The sequence below is a fragment of the Rhipicephalus microplus genome, chromosome 7 (genome assembly GCF_043290135.1).
Source record: "Rhipicephalus microplus isolate Deutch F79 chromosome 7, USDA_Rmic, whole genome shotgun sequence".
Classification (NCBI taxonomy): domain Eukaryota; kingdom Metazoa; phylum Arthropoda; class Arachnida; order Ixodida; family Ixodidae; genus Rhipicephalus; species Rhipicephalus microplus.
The window spans coordinates 150,069,015-150,085,031 of NC_134706.1; the positions used below are offsets into that span (position 1 = coordinate 150,069,015).

General features: G+C 41.4%; 1 protein-coding gene across 3 annotated transcripts in view; it reads left to right on the forward strand.

The window, feature by feature from the left end:
• The window catches only part of LOC142767673 (uncharacterized), a 137,243-nt gene that overhangs the window by 85,365 nt on the left and 35,861 nt on the right, over nt 1–16,017 (forward strand). For 2 of the 3 annotated variants that reach the window (XR_012885089.1, XR_012885088.1), the window contains exon 7: nt 13,384–13,468. The gene's annotated coding sequence lies outside the window, so the exon portion shown is untranslated. Of the gene's footprint in view, nt 1–13,383; nt 13,479–16,017 lie in introns of all 3 variants that reach the window. The other variant, XR_012885090.1, reaches the window with a different exon arrangement.

Sequence of the window (16,017 nt, forward strand, 5' to 3'; positions counted from 1 at the left end):
GTTCAGAGCACCTCTGGGTTCTGGGCACAGTAGGTGGAAAGGAAACGTGGCTAGGGGTAGCCTACTTGTGGACGGGGAATAACTGCAGAGAAAAGAATCAGGAGATAGTGGATTGCATGAGTGCGGATATTAAGGAATTTGGTAATGGGGCCGAAATCATCCTTCTAGGGGACATGAATGCCCACATACATGACCTTGACGGATATTCAGACACATAATGGGAAGTTATTACTAGATCTTTGCGAGCAACATAGTCTGGAGATAGTTAACACGGGGCCTAAATGTGACGGCCAGATCACATGGGAAGTCGGAAACAAGCAATCAAGTATTGATTATTGTCTCATGACTGAAGGAATTTACCACAAACTGACAGAAATGAGGATAGACGAGGAAGGCATTAACAGCTTGGGTAGTGATCATAAACGAATAACATTACAAATGGGATACGAAACTGAAAATATGAGCATGGAATCAAAGTCTGGCAGCTCGTATTTAAATGACAAACAAATAATAAATATAGCCGCAAGAGTCGAGAAGAAGTAGGCGAAATACCAGGCAAGGACTGGGAGTATAGTGAGCTGTTACATCTAATGACGAAGGAGATAGGGAAAGAGAAGAAAACTGTTCGCTGGAAAGGAAAAGGGAAGCCAAAAAGTTGGTGGAACAAGGAAATCCGGGAGGCGATCGAGAAGCGACGCGAAGCATCACGGGAGCATAGAAAGGCAAAAAAGGAGAAGCGGCCGCAGGGCGAAGTCAAAAAAATATGGAAAATATATTTAGAGAAAAAATCCCTTGTACAGAAATTGGTAGAGGCAAAAATTAAAGGTGAAAGTGAACGCTGGATGACAGAGATACACGAAAAAAAGGAGGCCGCGCCTAGGATTTTTTGGAGCCACATAAAGGCGCTAGGTAGGAAGTCTGTCACAACGCAACAACATATTCTAGATGAAGGAGGAAATCAATTGGAAGGGTACGAAGCGCTAGGTTACATCCAAAAGGTAACAGCCGACTCGTTTCAAAAGAGCGTCCAGGGGATCTCCCCGGTGAGTAAAAGTGTGGCGGAGAAAGCAACAGAGGAAGAGCTAGTACTTGATAATTTCAACTGGAAAAAGGCCGAAGGAAAAATTCCAAAGCGCACTGCCGCGGGTTTAGATGGGATTCCCGTTAGCCTCATTAACGAACTAGGACATAACACTAAAGAAGCATTGTTAAAAGCAGTAGAAAAAAGCTTAAAGGACGGACAAATACCGGACAGTTGGCGACAAAGTAGAATGAACTTAATCTATAAAGGCAAGGGAGAAAAGGACAAGATTCGCTCGTATAGACCACTAACCATTACATCGGTACTATACAGGTTGGCGATGCAAGCAGTAAAAATGAAAATAGAAACATGGGCCGAACATAACGATATTTTGGGAGAACTTCAGAACGGATTTCGAGTCGACAGGCGGTTAGACGATAACCTGTTTGTTCTCACTCAGTGTATAGAAATATCTAAAATAGAGAATAGGCCCTTGTACGTGGCTTTTCTAGACATCACTGGGGCATACGACAACGTTAATCAGGAAATTTTGTGGGATATATTGAAAGGAATGGGCATGGGCGACGACTGTATACAGCTTTTGAGGGAGATATACCGAGAAAATACAGTTTGCATAGAGTGGGAAGGAATGCGTAGCAAAGAGAACGTTGAGGTTAGCAGGGGTCTGAGACAGGGATGTCCTTTGTCCCCGCTGTTATTCATGCTGTACATGGTGAGTATGGAAAAAGCGCTAGAAGGTAGCAACATTGGTTTTAATCATTCACACAAACAGGGCGGCATGATGATTGAGCAGAAGCTTCCAGGTTTATTTTATGCGGGCAGTCGAGATGATATACAGCAGCTGGCGAATATATGCGGAAGGGAAGGTGAAGCTCTTGGACTAGGATTCAGTGTAACGAAGTGTGGATTGATGGTATTGAATGATCCCTGTGATCAGACGGTGTCCATACAAGGCCAAGAAATACCGAGGGTAAGTGAATACAAGTACCTTGGAGTATGGGTAAATGAGAGTGATAGATACATGGAGGTACAGGAAAAAGCCTCGGCAGCAAAAGGAAAGAGGAATGCGGCAATAATGAAGCACAGAGCGTTGTGGGGATACAATAGGTAGGAGGTGCTTCGAGGTCTGTGAAAGGGTGTAATGGTTCCAGGGCTTACTTTTGGGAACTCAGTGGTGTGCATGAGGGCAGAGGTGCAATCGGGAATGGATGTAAATCAAAGGACTGTGGGACGCCTCGCGTTGGGTGCTCACGGGAAGACGACAAACGAGGCTGTAAAGGGCGATATGGGGTGGGCAGGTTTTGAGGCGAGGGAAGCGCAGAGCAAAATAAGGTTCGAAGAAAGGCTAAGAAATATGAAGGAGAGTAGATGGGCAGAGAAGGTGTTCCGTTATTTGTATAGGAAGAGCGTGGACACACAGTGGAGAAAAAGAACTAGAAGACTCACTAGTAAATATACGGCTGGTATTGTAAGCCATATGTCAACAAAGAGCGTTAAGGGAAAAGTCAGGGAGGCGGAGAGGATTTACTGGATGGCAGCTATGGAGAAAAAACCGGCTTTGAGTAACTACCGAAAGGGCAAAAATGAAATAAGGAGGGAGGCATTTTACGATAATTCAAGGGGAAGCGCTTTACTGTTTGAAGCGAGATCGGGTTGCCTTAGAACGCGTAGTTATAAAGCAAGATTCAGTAAAGAAGAAGAAGAAGAAGAAGAAGAACAATGCACATGCTGCGGGAAAGATAAGGAAACGGCGGAGCATGTTCTGATTGAATGTGGAGATATCCACCCAGGTGTACGTTTGGGCACGAGCCTACAGGAAGCCTTGGGTTTTAGGGACAACAATGGAAAGCTGAACTCACCCGCGATTGAAATAAGTAAGAGACGGTTAGAGTATCGGTGGCAGAAAATTAGAGAGAAAGGACAAAAATAAATATTGGAAAAATAAAATATGGACAGTGTGCCGTAAATGGCAGAGAACTTAAGCTGAAAATTTACCTTTTTTTCCATTAAGATAGAATTTATCGAAGTAGAGGCATTAGGCCAACATAAAAAAAGAAAAAAGTTTTTTTTTTTTGTCGAGCCTGGTGGCATACTTGTCACCACCCCGTTATAAAGGGGACGCTCATAGCATCCATCCATCCATTGATCCGAGGGGCTTTGTGAGCAGGCGAGCAAGGCAATTTGTATGCACGGAATCACTCTGCTTACCGAGATTCGAGGCTTCCATTGCCGTTCGTCGGCTTGTTTCAGAAGCTCGAAGTCCTGCGCACCGTTCATCTTCATTTTGTTTAGCGCAGGGGGTGCTCTCTCCTTCATTCTACTTCTTTTTCCGCTATAGATAGATAGATAGATATATAGATAGATAGATAGATAGATAGATAGATAGATAGATAGATAGATAGATAGATAGATAGATAGATAGATAGATAGATAGAAAGATAGATAGATAGATAGATAGATAGATAGATAGATAGATAGATAGATAGATAGATAGATAGATAGATAGATAGATAGATAGATAGATAGATATTTGGGCGGCTTGGCTTTCGCTGTTGTGCTGCTTTACTCGTAGTGAATCTTACTGTAAAGACTACTGTGTTCAAATTAAGTTCGTCTATCTTTTCCTAATAGGTAATGTAATGCTAACGCTGAAATATCTCCACTAGTATTTCGATTTGTAAATTTGTATGTTCTAAGCGTTGATCTTTTTAGTGATTATTTGAATTAGCCTTCAGTGTTGTGACCATGTCCTAATATGCAATCATTCCAGTGGTAATAATCACCTCAAGCATTAGAAGAGTTACTTTATCTTATGTCAGTTACTTTATCTTACTATTAGAAGTTAAACATTGTGCTCTGTTAGGATTTTTATGGTTTTCCTGCTACACAATCTATTTCAATAGATTCGATTGATTGATTGCCTTCAAACAAAATGAATTTGCATTGTCGTTGGTAATACTGTTCGTTTTGCTTCGTTTTTTGTGTATTATTCTCTGTTTTTCACATAACTTTTTTTAAATTTTGATTATTGCACATTACAGTATGCTGTATGGGAAGGCTGCAGCTTTTCAATTTGGTTCTGAGATTTCTCTCCTAGCATCTCTCGTCTTCATGGCAATTCCGTGTTGTACGTAGTCAAATATTTCCCGGCAGCCAGTGGCATTTACCCGCGGGCGCGTATATGCCACTGGTGTGCGGGTATGTCCGACTGATGATTGACGCTCTAGTATCTACCCACGAACAATGAGAACACATGTAAGCAATTATAACGTGTGAGCGTTATGAAAAACCTCTCATCAGCAGCGTTGACCCAACGAATGCAAAAAAATAAATGTTAGGGTTCCAGCAGGAATCAAACTCAAGCATTCTGAGTGGCAATCCAGCATTCCGCTGCAGAGCCACGCTAGGCCTCGATTTCTCGAATCGATGCTGATTCTCGTAAATCTTCAATTGTGGCGGCAGTGCTGGCTATCCACTTTTGTAAACATTACGCATGCACTCTTATATTGCATTCATTTTGTCAGGTTAACGTCAATTTTAGTGAAGTTCAATGCGCTGAAGTTGATTTGTGTAGCAGTGTCCAGAGCTGCCATCCTTGCGAGCCCCAGCGCTTTACATCAGGTTATCGCTTCCGGTGTTGCTAATAATAGTGTTTCTGTTGGCATCGTTACCCAAATGATGAAAACTGGTTATATAAACTTCTGGAACTCTTACAGATATGTCTGTGCATGCAACATTTATGCGTACACATTGCGTCATTTCCTGACGTCTCGCTCGATAAAAAAATCAACACAGTCGCCTTCCCTCTGCATGCTTCGCATAACGTCGATTACCAAGGTATGTGAGATCTGTCAATTTTTCCTTCCTAAGCGGCCCGCTGCTTTCCCAGTTGAGATGTCGAAATAGAGGTAGCGAGATATTAGAAATATTAACATAGGCCCACTTGTTTGATATGTGGGGTTAAACATCCCAAGACCTTCATATGAATATGAGAAACGCCGTAACGCCGTAGTGGAGGGCTCCGGAATTTTGAACCACCTGGGGTTTCTTAACGTGCGCCATTATCTCAGCACACAGGCCTACAGCATTTTCGCTTGCATCGAAAATGCAGTCACCGCAGCCGGGATTCGATCCCGTGATCTGCAGGTCAGCAGCCGAGTACCTTAGCCACAAGAACACGTACCACAGCAGCGTGACACTGCGCCACTTGAAATCAACTTAGATATTATGCAAGGTTTTTTGCAGGAAGTTGAACACTGAAAGTCCTCTTTGCTGGCACCTTCGGCAAGTGAACTATTCCTGCGTAGAATAACATAAATGTCTCTGATGTGCTCAACCATCTCTAGCATCTTTACTAAGAGTGGCTCCAAAATCTTTTCCAAGTCTTAGCCAACAAGCCAGGAGATCTTACATTAAATAGGCCTCTATCTGCGCTTCTTGTTTATTTGCAACCAACTGAAGACTACAGAAAGTTCAAGTTATCTATCAATAATTTTATTGCTCAGCCGAAACTCCATGACAAGGAACTTACTATTATCCATAATTCGACAGCTCGACAATTTTTTCGTATTGACTGCTGGGCTAAATATTGAGTGTTCTACTCTTATATTGCGGCCTGTAGGTAGCGGGGCTATGTCGAGCTGTAATTTGGCAGCTTTTTTCACGGAATTTTATGTGCTCTCAGACAATACTTTTTGCTGTCACCTAAAATAAATCTTTTTAAAATTAATAATAATAGAAAACAGAGTTCTTGTCCACTAGAACAAACCGCTTCGCATTAACTGCCGCACTGAGTAAGTTGCGACAGCCTGTTTTATTTTTCAATTTTATAAAAATAACGTTTTTCAAAACCCTAACTTCATCTTCACTACGCCGAATGCTAGGCACATCAGTTATTGGCGTCAACTGTCAACCTGGCAAGACATATTGTTAGGCTACTTGGTGATTTGGAATCAACATAATTGAACAGAGAAAAAAAAACGAGTAGTTATACAAAGGAAAGGGCGCTTTCTTTTTGTTTTGTTTTCTTCGGTCTAGGATATTTTCTGTCTATAGATAAGACGTGGATCTTTCCTGCTTATCTGTCATCATTCTGTAGTTCCACTGTGACGCTTCGTTTTCTTGCGCTGTGCAAATATAGTGATGCCAACCTAGATAACTTTTTTATATACCAATGTCAGGAAGCTGCAACAACAAAAATGAAAAGAAAGGAGTCGTTGAAGACGTTCCATGTTTGTGAAAACTTTCCTCCGATGCAGCACTCTTCCAGCACGCATCAGTCACGCGAAGAAAATTACCGAGAGAAGGACATTTCCAAGGGGTCGTTTTTCTATTTTAGACAGAACATTAACTAGGACGAACAATTAAACAGAGAACAGTACAGGGGTTATAAGAGGCAGTAATCTTGATATAAACGAGAAAAACAACTTGAAGCGGATGAAAAAAAAAACTTACCGTTGGCAGATGCGAAGTTTTGAACTTACGAATACAGTAAAATCTTGTAACTAGTAGGTGACTATAAAATTGTTTAATCAAGTGGCGTTCGCCTTAGGGGAGGGCAGTCATAATGAATGGTAATCGCGCAACAGTGCGCGGACACTGCCAAAAGAAGTGACCTATGGACTCCCTATAGTGAATTAGATGATACTACACGTTTGCGGCACGTCATTTCGTAAATTATTTGAATTATATGCCGCAGCGGACAGAATCAATTGATCAGTCAGTGATACGCTAGAAAGCAAACATAACATGCAGTTATGTGAGCAGAGAGTCTGATGTAGAACATGTGGTGCTATATGTAAGCTCCAAATCATGTTTACTTGCATGACAGTGTTAACGCAGAAAAAACTAAGAGTAACAGTATTTAGCATTGATCTGAGTTTTTTTATGTCACGACTCTACGAAAGTCGTTTGTAGCTTGCCGAAGGGTTTCAGAGAAGTGTCGGAATTGTATTACGCCGAGAAATTCTGTCTTTTGTTGTTTTGAATTTTTAGCAAAATTTGTTTGGTTTGGTTTTGCAGCATATTTTGGTACATTTGAGCTGACTTATTCGAGGACCGACGAAAACCAAGCGCTCATTTTAGCTCGAATTTGTCGTTGTGTATACAACTATTTGTTGTGGCACCAGTTCGATTTAACCGAGTTTTCCTGCATACATTCGAACAAAGCGTCCCATACAGTCTCTTGACTTTGAGACCTGCTTCTTTATACTAAATGACTGTGACTTGACAGAACATTAAGTAACAAAATTCTGATTCTTATGCTCTACCAACTGAGCTATAGCGGCAGTCATCCGGCCATGCACTATCCTTATGACTGTATCTATATTAATTAAGCTGAGAGTGTTAATCAGCGCTGCTCGTAGCAGGAAAGGTGAGTTTCACTCCCATTTAGTCATCTTCAGTATTACTAACAGCCTTACCTGGATTCACGTTTTTACTCACGTCTACTCACATGTATTGAAAACAGTGTCGTTCAAACACTGTTTCAACATTTAATCATTAGAGACGTGAATCACGTAGGGGGGTACATTTATTCCTCCCCCCCACCAACTCTTCCGAGCGATTTCTGGGTTATCATAGATGTTATGCTGTCATCTCATCTAAGAAAAATGACTTTACAAGTTAGGAAGCACTCAGAACTCGCTTTCGAAGATTAAATAGGAACGGCACAAAAAATCACGCATTGTGGAAGATATTGGTAAATTGACACCACGGTCAAAGACCCTAAATCTAGGCTGTCAGATCGTGAGTTGACTCTCTCCGGCTCACTCATAGTCAGATCAAGCCGCGAGTCTAAGTGAGTCCAGGTGAGTGATGTTTTGATAAGTATGAGTCTGAGTGAGTCCATGGTGAAAATTTTCGTGAGTGTGTGTCCGAGTGAGTCCAAGGCTCGAAATGTATTTCATTAATAAATGCGAGTGAGTTCCTTCAGTTTTGCCGACTTATCACTGTGACACACCATAATTTTTTGCAGGCTAGCGTACCAGCTGTAGGCACGAAGTCTGCGAGAACGAAATCTTTATTATGAATGAAAGTAAGGACTCGGAATAATAGGAGAGGCTCGTTTCTTTTTGTTAGACGCAAAAGTAAACAGAACCAAGAGAATATAATTCGAAGAAAAGTCTACGGGCAGATATATGCAGTAACTGCGACAAAAATGTCAAGAAAATGAAGTCGATTAAAAGATAACTTTGAGATGAGCATTTTAAAGCTGTCTTCTTCATCGTCAAAGCCCGACAGCCTCACGTAAGCGTACAGCTGCACCAAAATGGCCCGAACCACATCAGTGCACAGAGTGGTCGGCTGCACCTACACGGGCCCTGTTGGCCTGAACCACCATCGAAAAGCGCCCGCGTTGCCGGAACGAGTAAAGCGTGACGATTAAAATGAATTTTCAAGCGGAACCGACTACCCGACAGATGGCGCGTCATGGAAGCACCCCTATCCACACACGGCCACCACCATCACTGCGGGCTCCCCTGGCTCTGTTCGATCCGGCCACGCGGCACTTCCCTAAAAAGTCGGGCAACATTGGGCAGCGCCTTTTAGTAACGTGGGATATAGCGTTGCTTCCAAAAGCGCTGTGTGCTGGCTGATAAGTTCAAGAGGATTTCAGACACAATCAAAAAACTTCTCACAAACCTGGCTAAGGCAAACATGGTATTTTTTTTATTTCTTCTCTATAAACCCACGTGTCTCATAATGACCAAAAATCATCTGGAACAGTAATTATGAGTGTCAAGTCAATGAACTTCGTAATCAGTGAAGTAAGGCGGTTATGCCAAAAAGAGAATTGAAGTCCCTATTTCAATGGACTCATTGTAGCTTCGAGATTTCGAAAAAGCGGCCTTTAAGTTTAATAAATGTGAGATATAAAAATGCAACTACATTCAACAGCTAAACCGAAACCGCAACACTGAAGAGCTGAAAGGCCATGTTCTTCTAAAATATCTAGAATGTTTGTGCGTCATTATACAACTCATCAGCCAACTTCGTAGTGTGAATGCGCGTGCTAATCTTGTAATGACACAGCTGAACGCGGAAGAAGTACACTTTCGAAGTCGACGTGTTGAACAGTGACGTGCTTCTTCTCGTCTACTTTTTGTGATAATCGGGGTTTCACTTTCGCCTTCAACATTGTACTTGGACAAATTTGGTTACCTACTGTTTCGCACTTGAGACCACTTTTTCTATATTTTACAGCTGTGATGGTTTATTAGCATGAACAACTTCAATTCTCCCATTTGTCATAACCGCCGAACTCTACTAATATTCATTATTTGATTTAATGTTCCTAATTACCGTTCCAATTAAATAATACGTTTAGTTATCCGAAGATGCCTGTGGCTAGAGAAGATGTAATTCTGAAGACATCGAACAAATATGACGTTCCCCTTACGTTTGGGTGTTTGGGGCATATTTTATGAGACACCTAGTGTTCTGCTTGCCACAGGTGCACGCGGCCGTCGGGTGGCTTGCATGCAGCGTGTATTTAGGTACGTGACGACACCCGTGGAAGCCATTCATATTTCTTCTCATTTCACTGGCCTATGTTTGCTCAGACACATAAGTATGCTTCTTCGAAGAAGGGAACCCTGTGATGATGCGTGACGATTTAGATGATGAACAAACGGCTGATAATGCTTGTCACCAAGTATCATAATAATGCTGAATTTATTCTAGTGGCGCTGAGTGTTATAACGACCTCACTTCTGTGGAAGCAATAATGACCCACATTAACCATGCATGACACTTTAGAATATGGTGGTATCAAAGGAGCCAATTTCCTGCGACAACGCGTAAACAAAATTTCATTGGCAAGGATGATGTGGTTAGGTAGGCATGTGTTTTTATTGCTAGTGTATTTTTTTCTTACTGTTTTGAGATCGCTTATCTCTAAATATTGTTTACGTGCCAAAGTCCTTGCAACTATTCCTAACTTTATATTTGTCACAAAATGTGCATTTCTTTCAGCGAATCTTTAGCCAATGGCATGTGGGCATCGCAAATAAAGCTTCTAATGCACAGGGTGTTCCAACTATCACACCGCATGATTAAATAAATATGACCAACAGCGTTATGTGTAAGAATTTTGATACACATGATTCCCAGTAGACTAGATTAGCCATATTTTAGTAACGTTTAATATTTTAACAATTATTACTTTTATAACTACAAAGTACTTCTGTAACTATCAGAATCGATTAGTCATATCTATGCATGTACAAATGATGTTTAAGTGTACTATCTTCAACAAGGCACTAAGTACATGCCCATATTAAAAAAATAATAAAAGAGCCTGTATACTATGATCAATGCTGTGTTAAATAATCTATTCGTTGGTATAAAGAAATCTATCACCGCAGTGCTGCGTCTTTTGTTACTTTTATCGTATTTTTTCGTACTGATGACTAACTAGGTCTCTAAAACCACTCATTATCTCTATTCGATGGGGAAGCGATTCTTAAAAGAGATAAAAGAAGAAAAAAGTGAGCCCCATAACCATCTGTCAGGGGAGGAGTTCTCCACAGTAGCTCACGAGGGAGGGGAGTAAGAAGAGATTAAAAGGATAGGGAGGAATTAAAGACATAGAGATAGGAAGAGGCACACGGACAGAGAGACCACAAATGGAAATAAGGAGAAAATAGTAAAGATGAACATGGTCGCAGGAGTCGGATGACGGGGCACCACTCCGCGAGAGATCTCGTCGGCGTCAGGAGATGGCGTTGGGCGAGCCAGACGGCCAGAGCTGAGCTGTTGTCCGAGATCGCGGGGGCACATCCAGTGGGTACAAAATCCAGCAAGCGAATCCCCTTTATTCACGTTCTCTATTCTTGGTAATATTCTCTTGTAGTCATGCTAATAACAGTTAACTATTATTACTTGGGATGTTAATTTTTTCTGTTCTTTTTCTCTTTGTTGATTCTTTGTCATTTTGTTGCTGCCTGTAATAACGGGCACATGGACCATAATAAACCTTAATTGCATTTTTTCCGTGGCACTCCACTTGAATCGTTTCATATGAGACTGCGCACGTACGTTGCCGATTGAGTCCTAGTCATGCATTACACATATCTACGGGTAGACCCATGCTTCAACCTTTATACTCCTAAAAGGTTATAAGCATGTTCCTCAGTTCTTCACAATTTGATTACAGCTTTTCTTAGAACAGCGTGCAGCAATACCTTTTTACGAAAACTTATGAGCCGGCACGCCTCACTGCTGCTCAGCAGTAGTCGCTCACACAGAAAATATATAAACACAGTAGCGCTAACCTCTGCACGTGGAGCACAAACAACCATCAAAGGCAATCGAAGAAGCATCCTGGCACTTTAAAACCATTTACGTCATGAAGCAAGCAACTACAGTAATGTCTCTGGCACGCAGTAATAGAAAATGTTTCATTACTCTCTCGAATTACAAACGAAACCGAATATGGCGTCTCATTTCTGTTGAATACTTTAGGCAACTTGTTGCCGTTACGCAATACATATGGTTAAATTCTTTAAAACGAATAATGACGTTTAGCACAAATAATTTGTATTCATTCGGAGATATTCCATTTCTCATTTCCTTCTAAATCTGGCCATATCCCTATATACCTACCTCATTTTCGGAAAGAGCAGCATTTCACAACTTTTTGCTTATAAACGTAAAAAATTGGAATGTGACACTTCCGAGAAGACACATTGAAAAAGGGCGTGTGTCACAGACAAAAACGAATGAATTAAGGAAGGCTGACACCACAAACGCTCTCACGAAGAAGCTGCTGTACGTAAGCTGAGATCCACGCGACTTGGGCTTCTTCGCCTTCTCAGCCGCATCTAAAGACGTCAGCCAGGCCATCTTCAATAAAAAACAATACGTGTGCGCATAGAGTACATATATAAAGAAGCAACGCTTGATTTAAGACAAGGCTTCCATGCTGCACTCAAGCGAACCGAACGGGAAAAGCCAAATTGATATTTTGGAAAACTGGTATTGAAGATATTGCGCAAAATAAATAGTAGAGAAACGTATATAAGAAAATCAGCTCCGAGCGAATCCCAATAGATCTCTTGCCAGCCGACGCGAAACTTTGCCGGAAAATTCATTTCCTCGCGTCCTGACGTGTGCCCTCGCGCGTCGTCCGCGACAGCGTGGTTGCTCGTTCATTGATATTTCAGTTTGGCGCATTTTGTCAGTTCTTCCTTTTGTTCGACTTTCTTGATCAGGACATGCTAGCAAGACGTTCCGTCTTCTTGGTAAAAATTTTTTCTTCAACGAACGCATTCATTTAATAGTCGATCTCTCGCAAAAAAAAGTGCGCGGGAAGGATTTCCCTGTTTCAATTTTTTGTCCCGTGGGAATTCGGAATCACTATCTTCTCCATCACGTCTTTATTATATTGTTCATTTTTGCTGCCCTCTGTTTTTATGGCCCTGAAAAGTGTCCCTACAGTGAAACCTCTCCACGAGTCCTCTCAATGTTTTTGCGGCATTTTGCTTCCTGTCGTCTTCAATAACTCTCGCAGAAAATTTGCCTTGCATATCGATATTTTCCTGAAAGAGTTCTTCGTCCGAAGTCGGCACATGACCCGTTCAATCCTGTCGCAAAAGCGGGGAAGGGCTTCATGGTCGCGCAAGATTTTCCCTGTTTAACGTTAATTTTCAATGATTGTCCGACAAGGATGCCAACTTTAAAAGCCCCTCAACAGCCACGAATATGCAAAAAAGAAAAACGAGCACTTATTTTGTCAGAGTCTTTCTGTCCTTTTGGTGCACTTGGTGATGCCATCAGAGTGAGTCACGCGACGTCGCGAAAGCACAAAATGTCTATCGGTTCATATGCAAGAATTATCAGTAGTGAATGGTCTTTTACATTTTTTTGAAATGAAGGAGCCCGCCCTTTATTACGTGTCTCGCCTGACCATTGTACGCGACCAACTGACGTCCATGATAACAGCATGTAGTCGACAAGCGCGGTACCCTAATCTCCATGTTCAGTGTTGACATTGTTCACATGCTTCATGAAGAAGTAAGGGGCGAGGAGATTGTAGGATGGGCAGTGAAAGCGAGATCAAGACCGCTCCCTCGTTTTCGAAGATGGAGTGACTTGATCACAATCAGGATAAGCCTGATTGCACCCATTGCAAGACAATGCGTCTCCTACATACCATAAATTAACCCGGTTTGCCTTCTCTTAGAATTCAGTCTGCGATCCTTGATGACCAGCGGTTATCCTGCCTACACGCGCTATTATCCCGGCCCATACTCATTTCTTCTTCTTAATTTCGGATATGCTATACTTAACCCCGTTTTTTTCCCTAACCCATACTGCTCTCTTTTCTTCCCCTTTAGGTTACTCCATCATTTTCCTTTCAGTTGGTGGCTGCGTCGTCCTCATTTTAAGTTGAACCCTCCTCGAAAGGTTTCTGTTCCGTAGGTAAGTACTGGTAAGTTTCAGCTATTACATAATGACCTTTTGATGTATGATGACAAAACAACAATTTATGCTTTGACGATACTCACTGAATGTGCTAAACCCCAATACCACTATTGTAGTTGCTTCCCTCTCATGGTTCGTCTTCACAGTCATTATACCTTTCCTAAACAGATGTATTCCTTCACAACTTTCAATGATTGTCTCCGTATACTTACTAAAACAAGCTGTTTTCTGCCAAGAGTGTTCTACATTAGTTTTATGAATATCACATTTCAGACATACAATTTTCCTTTGAGGCCATTGATTTGCGAGAAAAAAAGGCCGAACTATATATGCATAATTTAGGCAGTGCCTTTATTTATTTTCCTACTTATGCCATGGAGTTCCCCTTGCACAATTGATACAACAGATATTGGTCTGATGAAAATTGGAAGCGTTTTTTATCACCCAGAATGCCATTGGTCGTTGGTCGAGCAAACTTTTAAGCACTAGCCGCCATCATCAAAAACGACAGGCTCGCATGCTTGTAACCAGTGAAGCAGATTCCGGTGCTGGTGGAAAGCAAAAAAAAAAACTATTTATATTTGTTCTTATATAGCAGGTAAATATAAGAAACGATATATAATACACTGAGGTTTCTTTTCAAGTCTTCTTGGTTGGTTGGGATAGCATAGCGTGCCTTGTGAGGTGTTAATTTACAACGCTGTCACAATCACTGCAATTGTAGAAGATGCAGCGGATAAAAAGAGAATGTGTTTACTCAACGTAATTCGTGATAACCACGTATACAGGAGACGCCTCTTGGCAATCACGACATCGCTGACAAAGAAAGCAGCGAAATTCCTAGCTGTATAGAAGGTGCGTGGGTACATGAAGAAGCCGCGGTGTTTTATTTTGCGTACGTCATAATATTGTAGTTATTCATAATCTTTCATATTCATATTTCCTTCAAACAATAACAAATAAAATGTACATTTGTCTTGTCTAGAAGGGTCACAAAAAGTCACACATGTTCGATTGAGTGTCGAAACCATTTCTGGACACACATAACTCAAGCAACAGAGGCCGTTAGATTAGGAACGATGAATAAACACATGCAGTTACATATCCTCTGCATATTTGCTAATATATATACACGATTAAAACAACTATTCAATTTTTTCGGCGTAATACCGACGTATAAGAGCTAAACAGAAGCACGCCATGACAATAGACCAACCTCTGTCGAATCTGTTCTTGCATGTCATCGATAAATAACGCTACAGCTCAAGGCGATCAAGAAACTGCTGAAGATTTGCGAAAAAGCTGACCTGGACAAGCGGCTGTGATAGGGATGTCACGTTTCACGTCTGATTGAGGGACTCTTACTGATGAGGTGCTTGTGCACCTGCCATGTAATGTGCTTTCTTTCTGTCACTTTCATTTCCTTCTTTCCACCCCCACCCCCTAATCTCGTTCTCGCATGTAGGGTAGCTAACTGGTTATTATGCACTGGTTGACCTCCCTACCGCTCGTTCTGTACCATCTATTCTTCCTTCTAAATACATAGTGCAGCAAAAAAAGAAAGAGGGGAATCAATTCTGAATTGTTTGAAGACATGCAGCTAACTTTTTCTGAAGCATTTCATGCCCGTCGTTTCTTGTACGTTTCATCAGTTCTTACATGGGCAAGTTTTCTTTATTTACTTCCGTGTGGAATATTTTTAAAAGCAGCCTCTGTCAATTACGAGGGTTACCAACTCATCAATAAATATTTTAATAGTTATTTCTACGTAACTGCAAACTTACTTGAAATAAGGTATTTTTAAGGGATGCTTACAAATTAAGTAGGCAGTATTAGTAGCTGCAGCAGAAACAAATATACTTTAAAAGTAAACAATAAATCAGTTTATAGCCGAACGACGTTTTTTGGTGTCATATTGCGACTACAATTCAAGACACTTATAGAACCAGAACCACAACAAAGAACAACGCTCCTTCTTCCTCCACTCCTAAGCAAGTACAAGCCAGATTGAATGGCTCATACACTGTGTCATGTGATATTATTCCTTTTCTCCGAAAAGCGACTCGATGCTGGTTTGGTCTTCTAAAAAATAAAGAAAGCACAACACTATATGAGCTAAAAACTGTGCCGTAAGGAAAAATGAATGGGCGGCTTTCACAGCAGTACTAAATAAAAAAAGCAGCTAGGAAAGACACTGCAAAAAGAAACAGAAAAGCCACAAAAAGAAAAGAAGAAGTCATTGAATCAAAGGTCACTCTATGTGCAATTGGTGACGCGAGAAATATGGCTTGAGCCTTGAAACATGCCCACATCACTTTGTGGTATCCTACGAGAACGTGTCTGGGCTGAACGATATCTCAGGCAATGCGTATTTGTTGTGTAAAAAGCAGAGATAAATTTCCCAGCATCGCGGAAGTCTTCGTCACATTCAACACCAACAAAGAGGCTGCTTTGAGGGGGCAGAGTCAAATGTTAGGGGGATACACGCAAGGCAGTCTTCGATAAAGGAGTGTTCTCAGATTCAGGATAAAACTTGTCCTAGAACG